A 13,744-nucleotide genomic window follows, 5' to 3' on the forward strand; every position below is an offset into this window, starting at 1 on the left:
CCGGGATCGAATCCCACGTCGGGCTCCCGTGCATGGAGCCTGCTTCTCCCTCTGCCTATGTCTCTGCCTCTCTCTCTCTGTGTGACTATCATAAATAAAAAATAAAAATAAAAATAAAGAAGGAACTTCTGACATATCCTTGGAAACCATCCCATCCTTGAAATCCACAAACCTGACTGGGCAATTCTGTCTGCTGGACCCTTGTGCTTGCAGCACTTTTTTCTCCTGGAAATCCTTCCTTTTTGGACTATTCTTTCTCTATTTATTGGTGCTGAAAAATGGGCAGATGCCACACATCTCCATTCTCACTGTGGTAGAAGCTGAACCTAATACATTGACGTAGAAACAAATGTTATGAAACCGAATCCTTGTTTTCTTATTTTTTGGTGGTGGGGAGGTATGGCTGGGAAGTGGATCTATATAGAATGAAGGAATCAACCATTTAAACTGGTTTGGTTAATCACTTAAACCAAATAATCGCTTGTCTATTTTCCTCTTCACTAAATTGACCAGATGTTTGACAGAACTGAGTGATTAATTAAATAAAAATGGCTATTTCAGCACATTATTCTGTTTGTTATTTGAAATGTATTTTTATTACAACCAGTGAAGTACTGAGTACTGATTTGGAAATAATTTGCTAGATTATTAGATAACCACTAGAGCTTAATATTTTTCCAAAGACATAACCAAGATATAAGGACTGACTTGAAATGCAGGTCATTGACATTTATAATTTTCTTTATATTCTTCATTTAATCAATCACTTCTTATCAACTCTTCTAAGTCCAGTCTTTTCCCAGTATTTGTCCCTTGTAATGTCTCTGTCTTCTCCCTACTTTTGCTTGGCTCTACTTTTCTACAGTCGAGTGATGACAGTGCCTATCTATGAACACCTAGATCTGTTCTGCATCATTTTGGTGGTGGAAGAACAGGACTTAAAATCTACCACTATAGGAAGTAGCATATTCTCATGACTTCCAATTAAGAGCTCTTTCTTTTGTACAATTAGTAGGGTTGGATGTAACCTTGAAGGTCTATTGCAATTGAAGGAAAAAATAGAAAAATGCTGGGTGTGTTTAATTATGTTTGCTAAGCATACCACCTTATAGTCAAATGATCACAACACTTTCTTCCCCCCACTAAGTCTCTTAGGAATTGTCAGAATGTCTGAGTGATATGAGGAAAAATTTCAACTGCATTTGGACCGGTACACAAAATGGAGTTTACTGTAGTTGATGCATCTCACAGTTAGTCTGTGAAGTTTGTAATTTACCCTGGGACTCCATATCAAATGCATGGCCGTGATGCATTGGGATTTATTGTTGAGAAATGGTGTGATATAAACAAAGAAGATGATCAGGAAGGGGAGTATAGAGTTTGGCAGAAACCTCTTTACTAGGAATGGACAGGCAGAGATAGAGTGGGAAGTGCGGTTGGCTAATATCAGAGACTCAATCAGGCAAGTCTGGGATGATGATCTAGGAGCTTGGATTCCCAGCTGCGCTTTAGGCAAGCATTTGGCACCTTGTGTCTAAGCCAAAGAACCAAGAGGAACATGGCAATGGGGAATATATGTGCATGCCCTGGTTTTATCTGAGAGTTTTACATGAATAATTCACACTGTAGATAGTCCATTTCTAGATAACTGGGACTTGGCTGTATAGATGTATTTTGACTTCCTGAGTCTATGCTTTGACTTGATCTAAATTGTTGTCATCAGAAATAAATTACCATTGACATTTCATTCTTAGTCACAACTCAGAAGTCTTATTCTGTGTTCTTGAAAAATCTTTGGTTTGGCAAATAAAAATTGGCAGCTACTATCTATAGAAATCCATTCCCTTAAGATGAAGTTGACAGCACCATTTAATTAAGTCCAATTTTTTCCACATAGGAGAGTTGTGAAGATGAATGAAGTAATTTGAAAACATTTCTTTGATAGCACATGGTAGAAAAAACTTTTAAGAAAAATACTGTCATGTCTAGATTTTAGTGATAGGAACATAATCTTTTCTTAAAGGGGAATCTATCATTTATTGATCTCTATTCTCTAATCTATGAAAGAATGTCTTTCAAATATATTTGATCTTGACCTAGAATAAGAAATATATTTTGTATCACATACTAGTGCATGTATGTGGACACAAACACACATATACACAACTTATGTTCTATTAATTAAGGGTGGGGGGGAAGAGGAAAAACAGATGGTCATGAGCCACTAACCTGGTCTCATGGCTCTCTGGTTTGACATGCACCTTGAAAAACAGTATTAGTAATATTTTATGTTATAAAAACAGATAAGCATTAAAAAAGCTGTATGTCAAAACCCTTTATAATAACAAATTAAAGTATAGCACAAGATTCAAAAAAGTGTTTAACTAGAGCAGAATTCTTTCCTTTAGGGATTTAGAGGTTGTGATGAGAGTCTCTAACATGTTATTTTTTAGTTCATCCTAATTGAGCACTGTCTTCCCCATGGGTTTCTGATTGAACCTTCTTTATTGTGATGAGTGATAAAGAAATTAACAGGCTAATTCCCATACCTAGTCTATTTTTTAATAATAAAATTGTTATTTTTTAAAAATTAAGTATTTAAAAATACTGAAGTTATTTCACATTTTTTTTGCATCCATATGTACATTTTTTTTCCTAGAAGACAACCACACACTCAGTTCTACACCCCCTTTCCATTGTTATATGAATCTAGATGGTAGGTTGGACATTCCCCAGAGATATTTGCCCACATTGGCATTGAGACATTTCTCCAAGTAAAAATCGACAATATCTCTGCTCATTTGTTTAGCTTTGTCAAAATGATTGGCCAGTTTTGTGGCAATAGCCTGACCTTATACTTTAATGATTGTCTACACAGTAATTACCATGCCAGTTTCCCCAAATTAGAAGGTCTAAACCCCAGTATAGTGTATACTTTATGCTTTTTATAACTTACATTCTGCCTTTATTTTTAAAGTGTACTTTGTATTCGAAATCTCACACTGTTTCAGCAAGAAATCTGTACAGAATAGTGACATGCTGTTTTGATTATGTCTCAGCTCATCCATTTAAGAAGGCTGAAAAGTTGTTTCAGCAGATTTCCTGCAGGTGTGCCTGATTACCTGGGCTCCATTGTTTCAGGAAGATAAATGGAAAACTTAGATCTTCATAAAATAAGGACTGGAGGGAGGAATTCTGCAATGAACTGTCTTAAAAAGCAAGGAGCTTTCCATCCCTAGAAATCTTTAATCACAGATATGGTGACTGCTGTTGGAGGTATTTTGGACAGTATGGTGATGTAAGATTGTAAGGCTCATAGACTTATACGGTCTTACCCAATTGGGAGATTTTACGAGTTTAAATTTTGTCAAAGGACTGACATACTAGGCCTTAGGATCTATTGAATTTTCAATAGCATACACATGGGCTGGTACCCATGTAAGGCTGGCACCCAGTGGTTAAGTTTGGGTTCAGCATGACAGCATCTTCAGTAAAGCTTGTGCTAAATTTATTCTTCAACTTAAAAACATCAATTGCCATTCTTCAGACTATTCTTTGTGGGATGTCAAACTCTGATTTGAAGAAAAGTTGTTGAGGTTTAAAGATTGGGTAATCCAGTGTCACATGTGAAAACTCTTTGAAGAACTTCTCATGATTCTTAACCATTTTAAATCACAAGTCTCTTCAAGACTCTATCCAGAAAAGTACGCACTGAATTTTATAGGCTTGGAAGATTCACCCCAGATTAAGAATACTTGTATGGAGAAATGTATTTTCTTAAAGTCTCACCTTTTCACTTCTTAGGGATTGCCAGAACACACCAGTTACTCCTGAAGTTATTGTTATGAGGCACTGAATCTCTTTCTGCAAATTAAATACCTTAACAGAAGTAATAAATACCTCTCCTACCTAACAATAACTGTGAGTTATGTTTACACTGAAAGTCATCTCAGAATTGAGGAGTTCATAAAGTTGTAAAAACAATAGAAATTCAAAGTAAAAAGGCTAATGAATGATTATATAAAAATGAAAAACTGTTCAGCAAAGAACACTAAAAACAAGATTAAAAAGAAAATGGGAAATTGGCGGGAAATAATTGCAATAAACATTTAGTATATAGATGGCTTTTAGAAATGAAAAAGAAAAACGTTAAAAACCAATGTAACAAATGGTCAGAGTATGTGAAAATATGATTGTTTTTACACCAGTTATTGAGTCATTACAGTGTGGCAGGAAAACACCCCTGTCCTCAAGGAGTTTAATTCACAGTAAATGGAATACAAATGACCAGTTAACATGTGAAAAATTCCTAACTTGGAAGTGTACAAAATTACTGAGAAACAACCTAGGCCTGTCATAATAGAGACAAAAATAATATAATACTGAGTATTATTGAGAAGATGGGAAATAGATGCTCTTATCTATTGCAGATAGGAAATTCTATAGTGGCAACTTTTTGGAGAGTATCTTTGCAACATGTATTAAGAGTTTTAACAACTAGGTACTCCTTAGTCTATTTATTTCCCTTCTATAAATCTGTTCTAAAAAAGTGGTTAAAAACTCAAATATCTATGCACAAAATCCATTGTAGTATTAGCTATAACCTTGAAAAAACCTGGAGTAACCTAATTCTATTTAAAAATATGTACTATGGCCAATATATGTTAAAATAACACATATACTTAGGAAAATCTAATCTAGAAGACATTGTGATTTTCATTTAATTCTTTTCATTTTGTATTTCTGAGTTTTCTATATTATTTTTCTTTTTCTTTGTTTGAAGATTTATTTCTTTTCGAGAGAGTGAGTGCAGGAGGAGGTATGGAGGGGGAGGGAAAGAGAGAATCTCAGGCAGACTCCTGGCTAAGCACAGAGCCTGACACAGGGCTGTTATCTCAAAACCCTGAGATCATGACCTGAGCATAAATCCAGTGTTGGGTGCTTAATCAATTAAATCACCCAGGTGCCTCTCTATGTTATTTTTCTAATGAAACATTATTATAATAAAATATTAGCAATAATTATTTTGGGCTGCTGACTTTGGGATGGTTTTTATTTTCTTCTAAAGAACTCCTGCTCTCAGATCCAATGTAATTATAATTTCTTTTCACTCCTACTCTTCTAAAGGAAATAATTTATTTGCTTCCCAAATTCTCTATAGTGAGCATTTTTGTATCTTTTATGAATTTAGAGAAAAAATAAGCAGTACTTAAAAACATATCTTGACAGCAAGAATATATTCAAATCCCCTTTGAATTATAATAGTTTTATGGAAGCAAGAAAGAATTTACTCATGTAGATAAGACACTTGGTAGAACCAGCCATCTTTAGAACCTGTTGTTATTTGCTTAGTAACATTTATAGGATTTTGGTTTATTGAAAAAGAAGACAGGATTGAATATTTTCTGCTTGATACCTGATGTAACTATATAATTTTGAAAAGGTTATTCTTTGAACTTTCAAATGTTCTTAGAAATGAAGTTTAGAAATTGGTCTACAGAAGTCCAAGCTTTAAGTTAAGCACTTGCAGCATTTATCAAATACTGTTCTCATAGATTCACAGTAAGGCATTTGAAACCACATTAAATCTTTTTTATCTCATTTATTTATATTTTTTCACATTAAATCCTAAGAAGTGCAAATCAGATGCCTTTTAGAAAACCCTAGCTAAAACCTAACTAAGGCAAAATATCTACAAGCATTTTAATACACAAGTGATATGCCACTGGTTTATTACTACATTCAAAATAAAAAATGAAAAGGAGAAGTTTAAAGAGATTTGTAAGATAATCACAAAACCTTTTCATAGTTGATATGAGAAATCTTCCTAAATGTTAACATTTAGATACGTGTCTTTCCATGCCCACATAGGACTATGGATACCCACACACAGCACACACAGACGCCCCAACATCCGTTCAAGTATTCTTTGCCTTCTTTCCTTATTTATTTATTTGATCACTTGAGTGTTTCCTGGACACTTGTTACGTGATAGATACTTAAGTATCACCAGTACCATGATGAGGTCAATATGTTTTGGTTTGAGGAGCTTAGAAATGTAGTGGGTAAGACAAGTGCATAATTGCTATTACTGATTATGTTCTATAGAGGACACCACAGAGTAGTATGTAAGTACAAACAGGAAATGATTAACTTGGCTTACTTTGGGAATCGGAGTGTAAGAAATAACAATTACATTGTGTCTGAAGAGCAGGAGTTTGTTAAGTAGAGAGTATTCTAGGTAGCAGGAATGGCACTTAAAAAAAAGCGTGGATTTATGAATGTATACCCCCATGAATATGACTGACCAAATTGTAGAGTGAGTAGAGAGGAATGGCCCTTAGAGTTCAATCGTGAAAGGCTTTGTAGACCAGGCTATATTTAAGCCTCAATCATGGTGACCTGGGATATGACTATTATCAAGCCCTTCCAGGCCAGGTGTGATCTTCTCATCTTCCTGATCTAATATCCCAGAGGGTTCTGTTTGGGAATGCAAATACGGGCTTCTCTTTGCAGAAAGCAGTCCTCCAGTCCTGCTGAGTAAGTGCTATGCCTAAGCCCATTTGTCTCTTCAGGTGTACCTTCTTCAGAATCAAATAGTAAACAATGCCCAGAGCGCTTTCACAAGACCTTCTCATTTGCAATGACCCAAGAAACCCAGCTTTAATAAGCAGTGAACACCTACTCAGGCTGGCAACTGGGTCAAAATGTTAATTATTCCTCAATAGCCACATTTTTTTTTTTCTCTCTTCATTTGCTTTTTCACCTCCTCAGAGACTTTAATCAAGTTTGAATTTTCCTTACTGCTGAGACTAGTGTAGTGTTAAAAATAAGTTAGCCCTTTGCCTGTCTCCTGGGCACCTATAATCTCAGGCGTCATTAGCTTCTCTCCCTTTCCAAGTTAATTATATTCAGTGTGAGCTTGAATTTTCAAATCCATCTGCTTTCTCCATCTCTGGAGATAGTTTATTTATATCTACTATTTTAAATAGAAAAGAGATGGAACAACAATTTTTTCATACTTTAAATGTTTTGAGTTTGATGCAATAGCCAATTCTTTTAGAATAAAATCAATGGGATTCTTTCAGAATAAAATCACAGCATCTCTGGGTTTAGCACTGACAAAAAACTGTCCAGTAAAACTAAGACATGTGTCTGCTATTCTCTCCTCTAGGCACATCACAATTTATAATTATATACATATTCCTGTATTTACATTTGTAATGCCAACAGGGCTGTAAACTCTGTAAGGGCAGGAAAATGTTTTATCAATTTATATTTGAAGCTTAGTATATTATCTGGAATGTGCTAGGTGCTCAGTAAATCTTTATAGAATGAAGGAAGAAAGGAAGAAATCAAAGTTCATAGTAACTGTAATACTTTAGAAGCTCATAAATTTTTTTTATCACCAAGGGCCATTTTATTAATTTTTACTTTTGTGAATGCTATTTTGATTACCTATTGCTGTGGAACAAATTGCCTCAAAACTTATGACTTAAACAACAACAATTTATTATTTTTCACAGTTCTGTGGATTGGTTGGGTGGTCCTCTGTGGCTTTTGTTTGGGTCACTCATATGACTATGAACGCTGGACAGTCAGCTAAACTATAAGATCCAAGACGGTCTCATTCACGTCTGGGAGTTAGCATTGGCTACCAGGTTGAGTGTCTCAGTTTTCCTCCACATGGCTTCTCATCCTCCAGTAGGCTACACTGGCATTTTACTTGATGTCTCAGTGCAGGATTCCAAGAGGGCACAGGTGAAAGCTGCAAGCTCTCTTGAGGCCTACACTTTGAAATTGACACAGTGTCACTTCTGTCACAATCTGTTGATCAAAGGAAGTCACAAGTTTAACCTAACTTCAAGGGATGGGAAAAAGACTACTTCTCAATAGGAGGAATTGTAAAATATTGTTCATACATTTTAAAATTTGTCCAATATTTTAAAGTGATGATGATAATGAAGATGATAAGGGTGATGATGATACCAAAAGTACTAAGTATTTACACTAAGCAGTGTTCTAAGTGCTCTCAGTGTTTACAATTCAGAAAAGAAGTGTGAATTGGGTGATATAATCATCCTCAATTTTTAGATGGGGAACCTGAGGGTTGGTTGGAACAGTTAAAGAACTCAAAGTATTACACAAATTTAGGGATGCAAACACAGATTGACTAACTTTATAGCCTATAGTTTTCCCCTCCTTCCCTTTCTCTCTACTCTTTATGAGGTAGTAAGTCCCTGCTGACTGTGTTATGTTTTTCTATGTCAACATCAATCCTGATTTAAGTAATCAGAGATTATTGTAGTGACTGAGTTGCTAATAAAAAACAGAGTTGAATAAGTAAGTTGGTATGTATGCACTATTTACTACTAGTAGCATGATTTTAATAATTGCTAAGAGAGTGGGTTCAGTCCTTTTTATTTTTTTATTATTTATTATTAATTAATTTTTTAGCCCTTTAAAAATTGATTTAAGGGGTACTTAGGTGGCTCAGTCAGGTAAGCATCCAACTCTTGATTTCTGCTCAATAAATAGTATGCATAAATAAATAGTATGATCCATGCTCAGCAGAAAGTCTGCTTGAGATTCTTTCCATTTCTCCTACCCTACTCTCTCTAAAATAAATAAATAAATCTTTAAAAAATGATAATAAAATTGATTTAACAGCAGAGAGACAGATTATTTGATGAATACAGATTATAGCTGGTCCTCTTCCTGGGTTACTATTTCAATTGGTAACTTTCCCTTAGGCTAGAAATCTCAAAACAGTTTCCTCTATTGTCTTCTTCAGTCTACACAACCAACTTTATTTTTTTGGAAGATTTCTCCTGTCTCTCTCCTTCTTTGCACTTCCATTAGACATAACCCCTTGCAGCTCAGAGTCTGGTCTATGGAACAGAAATATCGGCATCAACTGGGAACATGTTAGATAATGCAGAATTTTAGACTGCACCTAGAACTGCTGAATCAGAATCTGCATTTTTTAAAAAAGGAGGAGATAAAATTAGAAACGAAAGAGGAGACATTACAACTGATATCACAAAAATGCAAAGAATCTTAAGAACAATGAAAATGAAGACTCATATGCCAACACATTATATAACCTAGAAGAAAGAGATCAATTCCTAGAAAAATATGATCTTTCAAGATTGAATCAAGAAGAAATAGAAAGCCTGAACAGGCCAATCATGAGTAAAGGGATGAGTCAGTAAAACAACAACAACAACGACAACAACAAACTTCTAACAAAGAAAATCCCACAAACAAATGAATCCCACGAAACACTCAAAGAAGAATTAATATATCAGTCTTTCTTAAACTATTCCAAAAACAGAAGAGGATAGAACACTTCCAAACTATTTTATGAGGCCAGATACCAAAGATTCAACAAGAAAACTATAGGCTAATATTTCTAATAAATTTAGATGCAAAAGTCCTCAATAAAATGCTAGCAAACTGAATTCAACATCATATTAAAAGAGTCATACACCATTATGAAGTGGGATTTATCCCATCCCAAGGATGGTTCAGCATACACAAATTGATACTACATTAACAGAGTGAAAGATAAAAACTACATGATCATCTCAATAGATACAGAAAAAGCATTTGACAATTTTCTACATCCAATCAAAATATTCAGAATAGGTTTAAAAGGAACTTACCACAACACAATAAAGTCCATATATGAAAGACTGGTAACTAACATCATACTTAATGGTGAATAAAAGCTTTTTCCTCTAAGATTCAGTAAGAGACAAAGATGCCTACTCTTGCCAATTCTGTTCAACATAGTACTTAAAATCCTAGCCAGAGCAGTTAATTCAGCAAGAAAAATAAATGAAAAAACACCAGTTTGGGAAGAAAGAAATCAAATTATCACTATTTGTAGATGACATGATCATATATGTAGAAAACCCTCAAGACTCAGCAAAAAAACTGTTAGAACTAATAAATACATTTAATAAAGTTGCAGGATACAAAATCAACATACAAAAATCAGTGGCATTTCAATACACTAACAACAAACTATCTGAAATGGAAATTAAGAAAATGATCTCCGGACTCCTGGGTGGCTCAGTGGTTGAGCATCTGCCTTCTGCTCAGGACATGATCCTCAAGTCCTGCATCAGGCTTCCTGCGGGGAGCCTGCTTCTCCCTCTGTCTATGTCTCTGCCTCTCTCTCTGTGTGTCCCTCATGAATAAATAAATAAATTCTTAAAAAAAGAAAATTATCTCATTACAATACCAACTGAAAGAATGAAATAGGAATAAACTTATCTAAAGAGGTGAAGAGCTTATCAGCTGAAAATATAAAATATTGATGAAGGATAGTAAAGAAAATACAGATAAATAGATCGTACATGGATTGGAAATAATATTGCCAAAATATCCATACTACCCAAAGTGATCTATACATTCAGTGCAATCCCTATCAAAATCCCAATGGCATTCTTTTCAGAAATAGAAAAAGCAATTCTAAAATTCATATAGAAATACAGATGACCCCAAATAGCCAAGGCAATGTAGAACAAGAAGAACAAAGCTGAAGGGCATCATACTTCCTGATTTCAAAATTTATTTTAATAACTAAAGTAATTAAAATAGTATGGTGCTTGCATAAAGATAGACATGTAGACCAATCAAACAGGATAGAAAGCCCAGAAAGAAATCCATACGTTTATGGAATGGAAAAGGAGGCCTCCTTTTCTAGTTTTAGGCTCCTCCCATTCATCCCACCATATACTCCAGTGCCAGTTATTTCCACCAGCAAAGATCTGATTGTGGTACTACTCTTCTCAAAAAAACCTCAGGGTATCTCATTGCACTTATTAGCATTTTACTGCATTTATGAGCCAAACTTCTTTGCGTGAAATTTACTACTTCCTTCTCTCTGAGTGCAGCCAGGAGAGAATGATATACTGCAAAGAAGGAAGGCCTGAGGAGGGAGCTTTAGCAATTTGCCCTCGTTTTAACGTTTTAACAATAAAAAGCTGCTTGACTTTGTCTACCCTTCTTTGGGCTCCAATTTTCTAATTCATACAACTAAGTAGTTTGATTAATAGTTTTACCAAGGTCTTTTACATCTAGTGACTGATGAAGCAACTCTACTGCACATTAGGAATTCCAGAACTTTTGCACAATATTGAAAGCTGAAGAGAGGGACCTCATTCCTTATTTCCTATTCCTGGAAATAATTTTGTCAATTGTTTGGAAATGTTAAAAAGAAAACCACAGGCCCAAAATAGTGTCACTTAGACCAGGTTCCTAAACCATGGCTTATTACCTAAACTAATTACAATTTCAACTTTCCCTAGAAATGTTGTCTTAACTAGTCAGTCACGAATTTTTTGATCAATGCCAATGAGTCGGCTGAATGGGCCTCCTCCATCACCCAAAGAAAGATGAGGACACCTTCATGGTCAGACCCTTGCCTTTACTCCTAAGGGAAATCAGCCTTTTCTGGACTAATCCTTTTCTTTTGTTAATAACTTTCCTGCCCCATACCCCTTCTATAACAACCTTCTATTTTGTACAACTCCTCTTAGAGCCTTTCTTTTTCTTTTTTTTTTTTAATATTTTATTCATTTATTCATGAGAGACAGAGAGAGAGAGAGAGAGAGAGGGGCAGAAACACAGGCAGAGGGAGAAGCAGGCTCCATGACGGAAGCCGATGTGGTACTCGGTCCCGGGTCTCCAGGATCAGGCCCTGGGCTGAAGGGGGGGCACCAAACCGCTGAGCCACCCAGGGATCCCTCTTAGAGCCTTTCTGTTTGCTAGATGGGATACTACCCGATTCATGAATTGTTTAATAAAGTCAATTAGATCTTTAAAATTTACTCGGTTGAATTTTTGTTATTTGAATAGTAAAAAATCTACATAGGATATTTTAGAGAGCGGTTATTAAAAAGTACCTACTGTTACTTAAATCTTTCAGTGAAAGAGGTAATTGCTTGAATATTTTTCAGAGAAATAGCAAATGTATTCAATTAAGAAGCACAACACATTTTTTATATGTACTAGAGATACAACTGTATTCTCCATAAAGATCATGCATTTTAGAAATGTTTTTTGCTTTTAAGATGCAACTTTATATTTTTGAATAGGTTTCTGATATAAGAGTACACTTTTGAAGCAGTCTCCCAGAATTACATTCCCAGTAATGGAGTGATGAAGCCCAAGATAACTTTTTATTCTCAAGAAACTCAAAGTTTTATTTTCAGGATGCCATGTTAAGTTTTTCAGTTGTTAAGGTCGAAGGTACTTGTGGCTTTGTTGTTATAGAAATACAATTTATTTCAAAATTATTTACATTTTTTTTTCAATCCTGTGCCTGAAAAAAAGTAAAACATTTTGTGAGGTGTTTAACTAATTTAGATCCTTTTATATGATTAATTTATGTATTTGGATTTAGGTATATACTAGTAGGGAGGAAATCTGTTGGTAGAGAATTGTTTCATTGAATAATAGAGATGAATACATTTAATCTTAGAAGAAAATGCGATGATGAATTGTCAATTTTTTTTTTCAATTCAGTAATGTGCAATTTACCCACATGTTAGTGTTTTTGAAATTAGGGAATGCTGTACGTTTAATGTGAATGTTTAGTGTTCTATTTTTGTTTCCCAAAGGCAGTTATTCAATTAATGGTGCATTTTACCATGAATTGTGTTTTAGAATTGAGAAATCACTAGAGATTGTTTTCTGAGTCACCCAAGTAGGTAGAATTGATCTACAGAAAACAGGAGACGCCAGATTTTCAGATTTTCTGAGACTGGGTAATGTTTTAGGCATTATTATTATTATTATTTTTTCCAGTGGAGCCCAGCATAGTGTCCTAGAGGTAAATTGTTATATAAATATGTGGTAAATAATGAATATACAGACACCAAAAATCAAGATGCCAATTTAGCATAGTCTTTTGGATGGACATTGTTGAACCTGAACTAATTACTAAAAAGACAAATGAAATAATTTAATATTATCCTTCCTGGGGTGAAGTCATAAAGGAGTCATAGCTGTAGGGCTATTCCTAGCCTTAGGCAAGGGAGGAGGCTACCTGTAGAATGAACTAAATTTTTGGTATAGAGCGGTGTCAACAAACAAAACAAAGCAAAACAAAACAAAACTGAGGATAGTAAAAGAAAATATTGTTAACTTTGGGCTCATTCCATGGAACTCTGTGAAATAAATAGAAAATTAATATCTGCCATCCTAACAAAAAGTTATGAGTCATGAAAATCGTGAAAGCAAATTATGAAAAATCAGCTTTTTTTTCTAATTCTATAACTTTTCAAACATACACAGTCTTTATTTACTCACTGAGCTCTCAGAAATGTGTTATAGTCATTAAGTCTTAACTTTAATTTTATTAGTTGTTTTTCACTGTCCTGGAAAGAAGGAAAGTTTGGTGGAAAGAACTCAGGGCTGGTTTCTAGCTGCCCATTAGGGGTGGGTCTTCAGACAGACACTGGACTGTGTTAAAAATAACTCGATTTTAAAACTGTGCTTTCAGGGATCATTTCTATAGTTTGTTACTAGAGAAGTTTCTCTGAATGGGTAAAAATAACTTCATCTTTCTTGGGATTATTTGTCTCATCTGTAGCATCTCAGAATCTCTAAAGTATCTTTCAAGTCCCAGATTCCATGACCCCTATGATATTATAACCCACGAAAAGCAGTAATTTCTAAGACTTCAGGTATAATATAAGTGCCCAGATTTCTGAGAATCTGGTGTGAT

At 34.7% G+C, this 13,744-nt stretch overlaps 1 long non-coding RNA gene and 1 pseudogene across 5 annotated transcripts in view; both read left to right on the plus strand.

Moving 5' to 3' along the window:
- LOC112658452 (uncharacterized) overlaps nucleotides 1-13,744 on the plus strand; it is a 74,900-nt gene that overhangs the window by 44,151 nt on the left and 17,005 nt on the right. The window lies entirely within an intron of this gene.
- LOC112658746 (small nucleolar RNA U3) lies at nucleotides 13,504-13,590 on the plus strand (annotated as a pseudogene).

Source organism: Canis lupus, chromosome 12 (assembly GCF_003254725.2).
Source record: "Canis lupus dingo isolate Sandy chromosome 12, ASM325472v2, whole genome shotgun sequence".
Taxonomy (NCBI): Eukaryota; Metazoa; Chordata; class Mammalia; order Carnivora; family Canidae; genus Canis; species Canis lupus.